Source organism: Schistocerca americana, chromosome 10 (genome assembly GCF_021461395.2).
Source record: "Schistocerca americana isolate TAMUIC-IGC-003095 chromosome 10, iqSchAmer2.1, whole genome shotgun sequence".
NCBI classification, from domain to species: domain Eukaryota; kingdom Metazoa; phylum Arthropoda; class Insecta; order Orthoptera; family Acrididae; genus Schistocerca; species Schistocerca americana.
The window spans coordinates 34,594,774-34,608,068 of NC_060128.1; positions in this window are offsets into that span (position 1 = coordinate 34,594,774).

The window sequence follows — 13,295 nt, forward strand, 5'->3', positions numbered from 1 at the left end:
GCAATTTCTGTGTGTAATCGTCAATAAGAAGGTCCAAGGGATACAGTAAACCTGAGGTGAAGCATCGGAATCTAAAACTGGACTCAGAGAAGAGGTTTATATCATATAAAGTGAGAGTGTCAGTCCTCTTGTACTTAAGTCACCATTGTGACTTTTGTATTAATTTCGGATGCAATTTCTATGTTTCATCTCAATAAGAAGGTCCAAGGGATACAGTAAACCTGGTGAAACATCGGAATCTAAAACTGGACTCACAGGAGAGGTTCAAATCTTAGAAAGTGAGAGTGTCACTCCTCTTGTTCTTAAGTCGCCATTGTGCCTTTTGTATTAAATTCGGATGCAATTTCTGTGTGTCATCGTCAATAAGAATGTCCAAGGGATACAGTAAACCTGAAGTAAAGCATCGTAATCGAAAACTGGACTCACAGGAGAGGTTCAAATCATAGAAAGTTAGAGTGTCACTCCTCTTGTACTTAAGTCGGTATTGTGCCCTTTGTATTAAATTCGGATGCAATTTCTGTGTTTCATCATCAATAAAAAGGTACAAGGGATACAGTAAACATTAAGTGAGGCATCGGAATCTAAAACTGGACTCGCAAAAGAGGTTCAAATCATAGAATGTCAGAGTGTCAGCCCTCTTGTACTTAAGTCGGCATTGTGCCATTTGTATTAAATTCGGATCCAATTTCTGTGTTTCATCGTCAATAAGAATGTCCAAGGGATACAGTAAACCTGAGGTGAAGCATCGGAATCCAAAACTGGACTCACAGGAGAGGTTCAAATCATAGAAAGTTAGAGTGTCAGTCCTCTTGTACTTAAGTCGGCATTGTGCCTCTTGCATTAAATTCGGATGCAAACTCTGTGTTTCATCGTCAATAAGAAGGTCCAAGGGATATAGTAAACCTGAAGTGAAGCATCGGAATCTAAAACTGGACTCACAGGAAAGGTTCAAATCATAGAAAGTTAGAGTGTCAGTCCTCTTGTACTTAAGTCAGCATTGTGCCTTTTGAATTTAATTCCGATGCAATTTCTGTGTTTCATCGTCAATAACAAGGTTCAAGGGATACAGTAAACCTGAAGTGAAGCATCGGAATCTAAAACTGGACTCACAGGAGAGGTTCAAATCATAGAAAGTGAGAGTGTCAGTCCTCTTTTACTTAAGTCTGCATTGTGCGTTTTGAATTTGATTCCGATGCAATTTCTGTGTTTCATCGTCAATCAGAAGGTCCAAGGGATACAGTGAACCAGAAGTGAAGCGTCGGAATCTAAAACTGGACTCACAGGAGATGTTCAAATCATCGAAAGTGAGAGTGTCAGTCCTCTTGTACTTAAGTCGCCATTTAGATTTTTGTATTAAATTCGGATGCAATTTCTGTGTTTCATCGTCAATAAGAAGGTCCAAGGGATACAGTAAACCTGAAGTGAAGCATCGGAATCTAAAACTGGACTCACAGGAGAGGTTCAAATCATAGAAAGTTAGAGTGTCAGTACTCTTGTACTTAAGTCGGCATTGTACCTTTTGTATTATATTCGGATGCAATTTCTGTGTTTCATCGTCAGTAAGAAGGTGCAAGGTATATAGTAAACCTGAAGTGAAGCATCGGAACCTAAATCTGACCTCACAGGAGAGGTTCGAATCATAGAGAGTGAGAGTGTCAGTCCTCTTGTACTTAAGTCGGCATTGTGCCATTTGTTTTAAATTCGGATGCAATTTCTGTGTTTCATCGTCAATAAGAAGGTCCAAGGGATACAGTAAACCTGAAGTGAAGCATCAGAATCTAAAACGGGACTCACAGGAGAAGTTCAAATCATAGAAAGTGAGAGTGTCAGTCCTCTTGTACTTAAGTCGCCATTGTGATTTTTGTATTATACTCGGATGCAATTTCTGTGTTTCATCGTCAATTAGAAGGTCCAAGGGATACAGTAAACCTGAAGTGAAGCATCGGAATCTAAAACTGGAATCACAGGAGAGGTTCAAATCATTTAAAGTGAGAGTGGCAGTCCTCTTGTACTTAAGACGGCATTGTGCCTTTTGAATTTAATTCCGATGCATTTTCTGAGTTTCATCGTCAATAAGAAGGTGCAAGGTATACAGTAGATATGAAGTGAAGCATCGGAATCTAAATCTGACCCACAGGAGAGGTTAGAATCAAAGAAAGTGAGAGTGTCAGTCCTCTTGTACTTAAGTCGGCATTGTGAAATTTGTATTAAATTCGGATGCAATTTCTGTGTTTCGTCGTCAATAAGAAGGTCCAAGGGATACAGTAAACCTGAAGTGAAGCATCGGAATCTAAAACTGGACTCACAGGGGAGGTTCAAATCATAGAAAGTGAGAGTGTGAGTACTCTTGTACTTAAGTCGCCATTGTGCCTCTTGTATTAAATTCGGATGCAATTTCTGTTTTCATCGTCAATAAGAAGGTCCAAGGGATACAGTAAACCTGAAGTAAAGCATCGGAATCTAGAACTGGACTCACAGGAGAGGTTCAAATCATAGAGAGTGAGAGTGTCAGTCCTCATTTACTGAAGTCGGCATTGTGCGTTTTAAATTTAATTCCGATGCTATATCTGTGTTTCATCGTCAATAAGAAGGTCCAAGGGATACAGTAAACCTGAAGTGAAGCACCGGTATCTAGAACTGGACTCACAGGAGATGTTCAAATCATAGAAAGTGAGAGTGTCAGTCCTCTTGTACTTAAGCCGCCATTGTGATTTTTGTATTAAATTCGGATGCAATTTCTGTGTTTCATCGTCAATAACAAGGTCCAAGGGATACAGTAAACCTGAAGTGAAGCATCGGAATCTAAACTGGACTCACAAGAGAGGTGCAAATCATAGAAAGTTAGAGTGTCAGTCCTCTTGTACTTATGTCGGCATTGTACCTTTTGTATTAAATTCGGATGCAAACTCTGTGTTTCATCGTCAATTAGAAGGTCCAAGGGATACAGTAAACCTGAAGTGAAGCATGGGAATGTAAAACTGGACTCACAGGAGAGGTTAAAATCATAGAAAGTGAGAGTATCTGTCCTCTTGTACTTAAGTCGGCATTGTGCCTTTTGAATTTAATTCCGATGCAATTTCTGTGTTTCATCGTCAATAAGAAGCTGCAAGGTATACAGTAAATCTGAAGTGAAGCTTCGGAATCTAAAACTGGACTCACAGGAGAGGTTCAAATCATAGAAAGTTAGAGTGTCAGTCCTCTTGTACTTAAGTCGGCAATGTGCCCTTTGTATTAAATTCGAATGCAAACTCTGTGTTTCATCGTCAATAAGAAGGTCCAAGGGATACAGTAAACCTTAAGTGAAGCATCAGAATTTAAAACTGGACTCTTAGGAGAGGTTCAAATCATAGAATGTTTGAATGTCAGTCCTCTTGTACTTAAGTCAGCATTGTGCCATTTGTATTAAATTCGGATGCGATTTCTGTGTTTTATCGTCAACAAGAAGGTCCAAGGGATACAGTAAACCTGAAGTTAAGCATCGGAATCTAAATCTGACCTCACAGGAGAGGTTCGAATCACAGAAAGTGAGAGTGTCAGTTCTCTTGTACTTAAGTCGGCATTGTGCCATTTGTATTAAATTCGGATGCAATTTCTGTGTTTCATCGTCAATAAGAAGGTCCAAGTGATACAGTAAACCTGAAGTGAAGCATCGGAATCTAAAACTGGACTCACAGGAGATGTTCAAATCATAAAAAGTGAGATTGTCGGTCCTCTTGTACTAAAGTCGCCATTGTGATTTTTGTATTAAATTCAGATGTAATTTCTGTGTTGCATCGTCAATAAGACGGCCCAAGGGATACAGTAAACCTGAAGTGAAGCATCGGAATCTAAAACTGGACTCACAGGAGAGGTGCAAATCATAGAAAGTTAGAGTGTCAGTCCTCTTGTACTTAAGTCGGCATTTAACCTTTTGTATTAAATTCGGATGCAAACTCTGTGTTTCATCGTCAATTAGAAGGTCCAAGGGATACAGTAAACCTGAAGTGAAGCATCGGAATGTAAAACTGGACTCACACGAGAGGTTCAAATCATAGAAAGTGAGAGTGTCAGTCCTCTTGTACTTAAGTCGGCATTGTGCCTTTTGAATTTAATTCCGATGCAATTTCTGTGTTTCATCGTCAATAAGAAGGTGCAAGGTATACAGTAAACCTGAAGTGAAGCATCGGAATCTAAAACTGGATTCGCAGGTCGAGGTTCAAATCATAGAATGTTAGAGTGTCAGTCCTCTTTTACTTAAGACGGCATTGTGCCATTTGTATTAAATTCGGATGCGATTTCTGTGTTTTATCGTCAACAAAAAGGTCCAAGGGATACAGTAAACCTGAACTGAAGCATCGGAATCTAAATCTGACCTCACAGGAGAGGTTCGAATCATAGAAAGTGAGAGTGTCAGTCCTCTTGTACTTAAGTCGGCATTGCGCCATTTGTATTAAATTCGGATGCAATTTCTGTGTGTAATCGTCAATAAGAAGGTCCAAGGGATACAGTAAACCTGAGGTGAAGCATCGGAATCTAAAACTGGACTCAGAGAAGAGGTTTATATCATATAAAGTGAGAGTGTCAGTCCTCTTGTACTTAAGTCACCATTGTGACTTTTGTATTAATTTCGGATGCAATTTCTATGTTTCATCTCAATAAGAAGGTCCAAGGGATACAGTAAACCTGGTGAAACATCGGAATCTAAAACTGGACTCACAGGAGAGGTTCAAATCTTAGAAAGTGAGAGTGTCACTCCTCTTGTTCTTAAGTCGCCATTGTGCCTTTTGTATTAAATTCGGATGCAATTTCTGTGTGTCATCGTCAATAAGAATGTCCAAGGGATACAGTAAACCTGAAGTAAAGCATCGTAATCGAAAACTGGACTCACAGGAGAGGTTCAAATCATAGAAAGTTAGAGTGTCAGTCCTCTTGTACTTAAGTCGGCATTGTGCCTTTTGTATTAAATTCGGATGCAAACTCTGTGTTTCATCGTCAATAAGAAGGTCCAAGGGATACAGTAAACCTGAAGTGAAGCATCGGAATCTAAAACTGAACTCACAGGGGAGGTTCAAATCATAGAAAGTTAGAGTGTCAGTCCTCTTGTACTTAAGTCGGCATTGTGCCTTTTGAATTTAATTCCGATGCTATTTCTGTGCTTCATTGTCAATAAGAAGGTCCAAGGGATACAGTAAACCTGAAGTGAAGCATCGGAATCTAAATCTGACCTCACAGGGGAGGTTCAAATCATAGAAAGTGAGAGTGTCAGTCCTCATTTACTTAAGTCGGCATTGTGCGTTTTAAATTTAATTCCGATGCAATATCTGTGTTTCATCGTCAATAAGAAGGTCCAACGGATACAGTGAACCTGAAGTGAAGCATCGGAATCTAAAACTGGACTCACAGGAGATGTTCAAATCATAGAAAGTGAGATTGTCGGTCCTCTTGTACTAAAGTCGCCATTGTGATTTTTGTATTAAATTCGGATGCAATATCTGTGTTTCATCGGCAATAAGAAGGTCCAAGGGATACAGTAAACCTGAAGTGAAGCATTGGAATGTAAAACTGGACTAACAGGAGAGGTTCAAATCAAAGAAAGTGAGAGTGTCATTCCTCTTTTACTTAAGTCGGCATTGTGCCTTTTGAATTTAATTCCGATGCAATTTCTGTGTTCATCGTTAATAAGAAGCTGCAATTTATACAGTAAATCTGAAGTGAAGCTTCGGAATCTAAAACTGGACTCACAGGAGAGGTTCAAATCATAGAAAGTGAGAGTGTTAGTCCTCTTCTACTTAGGTCGGCACTGTGGCTTTTGAATTTAATTCCGATGCAATTTCTGTGTTTCATCGTCAATTAAGAAGGTCCAAGGGATACAGTAAACCTGAAGTGAAGCATCGGATCCTAAAACTGGACTCACAGGAGAGGTTCGAATCATAGAAAGTGAGAGTGTCAGTCCTCTTGCACTTATGTCGGAATTGTGCGTTTTGTTTAAAATCGGATGCAATTTCTGTGTTTCATCGTCAATAAGAAGGTCCAAGGGATACAGTAAACCTGAAGTGATGCATCGGAATCTAAAACTGGATTCACAGGAGAGGTTCAAATCATAGAATGTTAGAGTGTCAGTCCTCTTTTACTTAAGACGGCATTGTGCCATTTGTATTAAATTCAGAAGCGATTTCTGTTTTTTATCGTCAACAAGAAGGTCCAAGGGATACAGTAAACCTGAAGTTAAGCATCGGAATCTAAATCTGACCTCACAGGAGAGGTTCGAATCACAGAAAGTGAGAGTGTCAGTTCTCTTGTACTTAAGTCGGCATTGTGCCATTTGTATTAAATTCGGATGCAATTTCTGTGTTTCATCGTCAATAAGAAGGTACAAGGGATACAGTAAACCTGAAGTGAAGCATCGGAATCTAAAACTGGACTCACAGGAGATGTTCAAATCATAGAAAGTGAGATTGTCGGTCCTCTTGTACTAAAGTCGCCATTGTGATTTTTGTATTAAATTCGGATGCAATTTCTGTGTTTCATCGTCAATAACAAGGTCCAAGGGATACAGTAAACCTGAAGTGAAGCATCGGAATCTAAACTGGACTCACAAGAGAGGTGCAAATCATAGAAAGTTAGAGTGTCAGTCCTCTTGTACTTATGTCGGCATTGTACCTTTTGTATTAAATTCGGATGCAAACTCTGTGTTTCATCGTCAATTAGAAGGTCCAAGGGATACAGTAAACCTGAAGTGAAGCATGGGAATGTAAAACTGGACTCACAGGAGAGGTTAAAATCATAGAAAGTGAGAGTATCTGTCCTCTTGTACTTAAGTCGGCATTGTGCCTTTTGAATTTAATTCCGATGCAATTTCTGTGTTTCATCGTCAATAAGAAGCTGCAAGGTATACAGTAAATCTGAAGTGAAGCTTCGGAATCTAAAACTGGACTCACAGGAGAGGTTCAAATCATAGAAAGTTAGAGTGTCAGTCCTCTTGTACTTAAGTCGGCAATGTGCCCTTTGTATTAAATTCGAATGCAAACTCTGTGTTTCATCGTCAATAAGAAGGTCCAAGGGATACAGTAAACCTTAAGTGAAGCATCAGAATTTAAAACTGGACTCTTAGGAGAGGTTCAAATCATAGAATGTTTGAATGTCAGTCCTCTTGTACTTAAGTCAGCATTGTGCCATTTGTATTAAATTCGGATGCGATTTCTGTGTTTTATCGTCAACAATAAGGTCCAAGGGATACAGTAAACCTGAAGTTAAGCATCGGAATCTAAATCTGACCTCACAGGAGAGGTTCGAATCACAGAAAGTGAGAGTGTCAGTTCTCTTGTACTTAAGTCGGCATTGTGCCATTTGTATTAAATTCGGATGCAATTTCTGTGTTTCATCGTCAATAAGAAGGTCCAAGTGATACAGTAAACCTGAAGTGAAGCATCGGAATCTAAAACTGGACTCACAGGAGATGTTCAAATCATAAAAAGTGAGATTGTCGGTCCTCTTGTACTAAAGTCGCCATTGTGATTTTTGTATTAAATTCAGATGTAATTTCTGTGTTGCATCGTCAATAAGACGGCCCAAGGGATACAGTAAACCTGAAGTGAAGCATCGGAATCTAAAACTGGACTCACAGGAGAGGTGCAAATCATAGAAAGTTAGAGTGTCAGTCCTCTTGTACTTAAGTCGGCATTTAACCTTTTGTATTAAATTCGGATGCAAACTCTGTGTTTCATCGTCAATTAGAAGGTCCAAGGGATACAGTAAACCTGAAGTGAAGCATGGGAATGTAAAACTGGACTCACAGGAGAGGTTAAAATCATAGAAAGTGAGAGTATCTGTCCTCTTGTACTTAAGTCGGCATTGTGCCTTTTGAATTTAATTCCGATGCAATTTCTGTGTTTCATCGTCAATAAGAAGCTGCAAGGTATACAGTAAATCTGAAGTGAAGCTTCGGAATCTAAAACTGGACTCACAGGAGAGGTTCAAATCATAGAAAGTTAGAGTGTCAGTCCTCTTGTACTTAAGTCGGCAATGTGCCCTTTGTATTAAATTCGAATGCAAACTCTGTGTTTCATCGTCAATAAGAAGGTCCAAGGGATACAGTAAACCTTAAGTGAAGCATCAGAATTTAAAACTGGACTCTTAGGAGAGGTTCAAATCATAGAATGTTTGAATGTCAGTCCTCTTGTACTTAAGTCAGCATTGTGCCATTTGTATTAAATTCGGATGCGATTTCTGTGTTTTATCGTCAACAAGAAGGTCCAAGGGATACAGTAAACCTGAAGTTAAGCATCGGAATCTAAATCTGACCTCACAGGAGAGGTTCGAATCACAGAAAGTGAGAGTGTCAGTTCTCTTGTACTTAAGTCGGCATTGTGCCATTTGTATTAAATTCGGATGCAATTTCTGTGTTTCATCGTCAATAAGAAGGTCCAAGTGATACAGTAAACCTGAAGTGAAGCATCGGAATCTAAAACTGGACTCACAGGAGATGTTCAAATCATAAAAAGTGAGATTGTCGGTCCTCTTGTACTAAAGTCGCCATTGTGATTTTTGTATTAAATTCAGATGTAATTTCTGTGTTGCATCGTCAATAAGACGGCCCAAGGGATACAGTAAACCTGAAGTGAAGCATCGGAATCTAAAACTGGACTCACAGGAGAGGTGCAAATCATAGAAAGTTAGAGTGTCAGTCCTCTTGTACTTAAGTCGGCATTTAACCTTTTGTATTAAATTCGGATGCAAACTCTGTGTTTCATCGTCAATTAGAAGGTCCAAGGGATACAGTAAACCTGAAGTGAAGCATCGGAATGTAAAACTGGACTCACACGAGAGGTTCAAATCATAGTAAGTGAGAGTGTCAGTCCTCTTGTACTTAAGTCGGTATTGTGCCTTTTGAATTTAATTCCGATGCAATTTCTGTGTTTCATCGTCAATAAGAAGGTGCAAGGTATACAGTAAACCTGAAGTGAAGCATCGGAATCTAAAACTGGATTCGCAGGTCGAGGTTCAAATCATAGAATGTTAGAGTGTCAGTCCTCTTTTACTTAAGACGGCATTGTGCCATTTGTATTAAATTCGGATGCGATTTCTGTGTTTTATCGTCAACAAAAAGGTCCAAGGGATACAGTAAACCTGAACTGAAGCATCGGAATCTAAATCTGACCTCACAGGAGAGGTTCGAATCATAGAAAGTGAGAGTGTCAGTCCTCTTGTACTTAAGTCGGCATTGCGCCATTTGTATTAAATTCGGATGCAATTTCTGTGTGTAATCGTCAATAAGAAGGTCCAAGGGATACAGTAAACCTGAGGTGAAGCATCGGAATCTAAAACTGGACTCAGAGAAGAGGTTTATATCATATAAAGTGAGAGTGTCAGTCCTCTTGTACTTAAGTCACCATTGTGACTTTTGTATTAATTTCGGATGCAATTTCTATGTTTCATCTCAATAAGAAGGTCCAAGGGATACAGTAAACCTGGTGAAACATCGGAATCTAAAACTGGACTCACAGGAGAGGTTCAAATCTTAGAAAGTGAGAGTGTCACTCCTCTTGTTCTTAAGTCGCCATTGTGCCTTTTGTATTAAATTCGGATGCAATTTCTGTGTGTCATCGTCAATAAGAATGTCCAAGGGATACAGTAAACCTGAAGTAAAGCATCGTAATCGAAAACTGGACTCACAGGAGAGGTTCAAATCATAGAAAGTTAGAGTGTCAGTCCTCTTGTACTTAAGTCGGCATTGTGCCTTTTGTATTAAATTCGGATGCAAACTCTGTGTTTCATCGTCAATAAGAAGGTCCAAGGGATACAGTAAACCTGAAGTGAAGCATCGGAATCTAAAACTGAACTCACAGGGGAGGTTCAAATCATAGAAAGTTAGAGTGTCAGTCCTCTTGTACTTAAGTCGGCATTGTGCCTTTTGAATTTAATTCCGATGCTATTTCTGTGCTTCATTGTCAATAAGAAGGTCCAAGGGATACAGTAAACCTGAAGTGAAGCATCGGAATCTAAATCTGACCTCACAGGGGAGGTTCAAATCATAGAAAGTGAGAGTGTCAGTCCTCATTTACTTAAGTCGGCATTGTGCGTTTTAAATTTAATTCCGATGCAATATCTGTGTTTCATCGTCAATAAGAAGGTCCAACGGATACAGTGAACCTGAAGTGAAGCATCGGAATCTAAAACTGGACTCACAGGAGATGTTCAAATCATAGAAAGTGAGATTGTCGGTCCTCTTGTACTAAAGTCGCCATTGTGATTTTTGTATTAAATTCGGATGCAATATCTGTGTTTCATCGGCAATAAGAAGGTCCAAGGGATACAGTAAACCTGAAGTGAAGCATTGGAATGTAAAACTGGACTAACAGGAGAGGTTCAAATCAAAGAAAGTGAGAGTGTCATTCCTCTTTTACTTAAGTCGGCATTGTGCCTTTTGAATTTAATTCCGATGCAATTTCTGTGTTTCATCGTTAATAAGAAGCTGCAAGGTATACAGTAAATCTGAAGTGAAGCTTCGGAATCTAAAACTGGACTCACAGGAGAGGTTCAAATCATAGAAAGTGAGAGTGTTAGTCCTCTTCTACTTAGGTCGGCACTGTGGCTTTTGAATTTAATTCCGATGCAATTTCTGTGTTTCATCGTCAATTAAGAAGGTCCAAGGGATACAGTAAACCTGAAGTGAAGCATCGGATCCTAAAACTGGACTCACAGGAGAGGTTCGAATCATAGAAAGTGAGAGTGTCAGTCCTCTTGCACTTATGTCGGAATTGTGCGTTTTGTTTAAAATCGGATGCAATTTCTGTGTTTCATCGTCAATAAGAAGGTCCAAGGGATACAGTAAACCTGAAGTGATGCATCGGAATCTAAAACTGGATTCACAGGAGAGGTTCAAATCATAGAATGTTAGAGTGTCAGTCCTCTTTTACTTAAGACGGCATTGTGCCATTTGTATTAAATTCAGAAGCGATTTCTGTTTTTTATCGTCAACAAGAAGGTCCAAGGGATACAGTAAACCTGAAGTTAAGCATCGGAATCTAAATCTGACCTCACAGGAGAGGTTCGAATCACAGAAAGTGAGAGTGTCAGTTCTCTTGTACTTAAGTCGGCATTGTGCCATTTGTATTAAATTCGGATGCAATTTCTGTGTTTCATCGTCAATAAGAAGGTACAAGGGATACAGTAAACCTGAAGTGAAGCATCGGAATCTAAAACTGGACTCACAGGAGATGTTCAAATCATAGAAAGTGAGATTGTCGGTCCTCTTGTACTAAAGTCGCCATTGTGATTTTTGAATTAAATTCAGATGTAATTTCTGTGTTTCATCGTCAATAAGAAGGTCCAAGGGATACAGTAAACCTGAAGTGAAGCATCGGAATCTAAATCTGACCTCACAGGAGAGGTTCGAATCATAGAAAGTGAAGTGTCAGTCGTCTTGTACTTAAGTCGGCATTGTGCCATTTGTATTAAATTCGGATGCAATTTATGTGTTTCATCGTCAATAAGAAAATGCAAGGTATACAGTAAACCTGAAGTGAAGCATCGGAATCTAAAACTGGATTCGCAGAAGGGGTTCAAATCATAGAATGTTAGAGTGTCAGTCCTCTTTTACTTAAGACGGCATTGTGCCATTTGTATTACATTCGGATGCGATTTCTGTGTTTTATCGTCAACAAGAAGGTCCAAGGGATACAGTAAACCTGAAGTGAAGCATCGGAATCTAAATCTGACCTCACAGGAGAGGTTCGAATCATAGAAAGTGAAGTGTCAGTCGTCTTGTACTTAAGTCGGCATTGTGCCATTTGTATTAAATTCGGATGAATTTATGTGTTTCATCGTCAATACGAAGGTCCAAGAGATAGAGTAAACCTGAGGTGAGCATCGGAATCTAAAACTGGACTCACAGGAGAGGTTCAAATCATAGAAAGTTAGAGTGTCAGTCCTCTTGTACTTAAGTCACCATTGTGACTTTTGTATTAATTTCGGATGCAATTTCTGTGTTTCATCATCAATAAGAAGGTCCAAGGGATACAGTAAACCTGAGGTGAAGCATCGGAATCTAAAACTGGACTCAGAGGAGAGGTTCAAATCATATAAAGTGAGAGTGTCAGTCCTCTTGTACTTAAATCACCATTGTGACTTTTGTATTAATTTCGGATGTTAACTCTGTGTTTGAGCGTCAATTAGAAGGTCCAAGGAATACAGTAAACCTGAAGTGAAGCATCGGAATCTAAAACTGGACTCACAGGAGATGTTCGAATCATAGAAAGTGAGAGTGTCAGTCCTCTTGTACTTAAGTCGGCATTGCGCCATTTGTATTAAATTCGGATGCAATTTCTGTGTGTAATCGTCAATAAGAAGGTCCAAGGGATACAGTAAACCTGAGGTGAAGCATCGGAATCTAAAACTGGACTCAGAGGAGAGGTTCAAATCATATAAAGTGAGAGTGTCAGTCCTCTTGTACTTAAATCACCATTGTGACTTTTGTATTAATTTCGGATGCAATTTCTGTGTTTCATCTCAACAAGAAGGTCCAAGGGATACAGTAAACCTGGTGAAACATCGGAATCTAAAACTGGACTCACAGGAGAGGTTCAAATCATAGAAAGTGAGTGTGTCACTCCTCTTGTTCTTAAGTCGCCATTTTGCCTTTTGTATTAAATTCGGATGCAATTTCTGTGTGTCATCGTCAATAAGAATGTCCAAGGGATACAGTAAATCTGAAGTAAAGCATCGTAATCGAAAACTGGACTCACAGGAGAGGTTCAAATCATAGAAAGACGGAGTGTCAGTCCTCTTGTACTTAAGTCGGCATTGTGCCTTTTGTATTAAATTCGGATGCAAACTCTGTGTTTCATCGTCAATAAGAAGGTCCAAGGGATACAGTAAACCTGAAGTGAAGCATCGGAATCTAAAACTGAACTCACAGGAGAGGTTCAAATCATAGAAAGTTAGAGTGTCAGTCCTCTTGTACTTAAGTCGGCATTGTGCGTTTTAAATTTAATTCCGATGCAATATCTGTGTTTCATCGTCAATAAGAAGGTCCAAGGGATACAGTGAACCTGAAGTGAAGCTTCGGAATCTAAAACTGGACTCACAGGAGATGTTCAAATCATAGAAAGTGAGATTGTCGGTCCTCTTGTACTAAAGTCGCCATTGTGAATTTTGTATTAAATTCGGATGCAATTTCTGTGTTTCATCGTCAATAAGAAGGTCCAAGGGATACAGTAAACCTGAAGTGAAGCATCGGAATCTAAAACTGGACTCACAGGAGAGGTGCCAATCATAGAAAGTTAGAGTGTCAGTCCTCTTGTACTTAAGTCGGCATT